The sequence below is a fragment of the Anarrhichthys ocellatus genome, unplaced genomic scaffold (genome assembly GCF_004355925.1).
Source record: "Anarrhichthys ocellatus isolate YVR2014 unplaced genomic scaffold, GSC_Weel_1.0 scaffold1751, whole genome shotgun sequence".
NCBI classification, from domain to species: Eukaryota; Metazoa; Chordata; class Actinopteri; order Perciformes; family Anarhichadidae; genus Anarrhichthys; species Anarrhichthys ocellatus.
In genome coordinates this window covers 5,618-6,657 of record NW_022281725.1, presented here as the reverse complement: position 1 = coordinate 6,657, position 1,040 = coordinate 5,618, and positions in this window count along the sequence as shown.

Here is a 1,040-nt window from a genome sequence, read left to right as displayed (position 1 = left end):
ACAGGTAGTGAACAGAGTACCTGAACAGGTAGAGAACACAGTACCTGGACAGGTAGAGAACACAGTACCTGGACAGGTAGAGAACAGAGTACCTGGACAGGTAGAGGTAGAGTGTGTGTAAGCTCCGTAAATGTTCACCAGAGACACAAAACTCTTTGTAACGTCATATATGTTAAAATATAGATATTGATTCTATAATTCTCTAATATTGATAAACGATGTTTCTTCAGACGTTTACAACGTCAGACTGAGTTTGTCTTTATTTTAGATTAAAACAGCTCATAACTTCAGTTTATGTTCTCCTGTGTTCTATTGTGCTGTGAGACTCCTCCTCTCAGGTGACCTGGTGTGTGTGTGTGTGTGTGTGTGTGTGTGTGTGTGTGTGTGTGTGTTAATTACAAACAGGCTGATGACTTCTTGTATTGATCGCCTGTCTTCTTTATGTTTTTAGTTTATTTCACTTTGACACACGCAGTTAAAGTTATTCATATTAATATTATCAGTGTTATGTAAATAAACAGTTACTGTGCAGTAATAAAAAGTCACGGTATTATTCTGAACTTTTATTTATTTTGAAGCAGCTTATTAATGTTTAAACTGTATTACACAATTTAAGTTCTAATCATTTCAGTCAATCTATATTTGATCTTCTTTTCTATTTTAATGTATTTAATATTTTATATCAATGAAAATAACACAAAACTGTTTTTATTTTATGAGTGAGACTTTCAAATAGTAACAACAACACAGAAGTGAATGATTGGTTCATTTGATCTTAAACATGTGGACAGACTTTCATTTAAAACACAATAAATACATAAAGCATATAATAATCTACATAAAGATTCAAATATCAAAACCATGAATATAACTTGTTGTCATTAACATTATCAATAATGAACATAAAACCTGTGAGGTTAAAAAGATCAAAAGTGAAACCAAAAGAATAAAGTCAACACTTTAATAACTCATCTGAGATATAAAACATATTATTATATTATATAAAAAAAAATATTTCAATAAAAGAAAAATCCTTCATT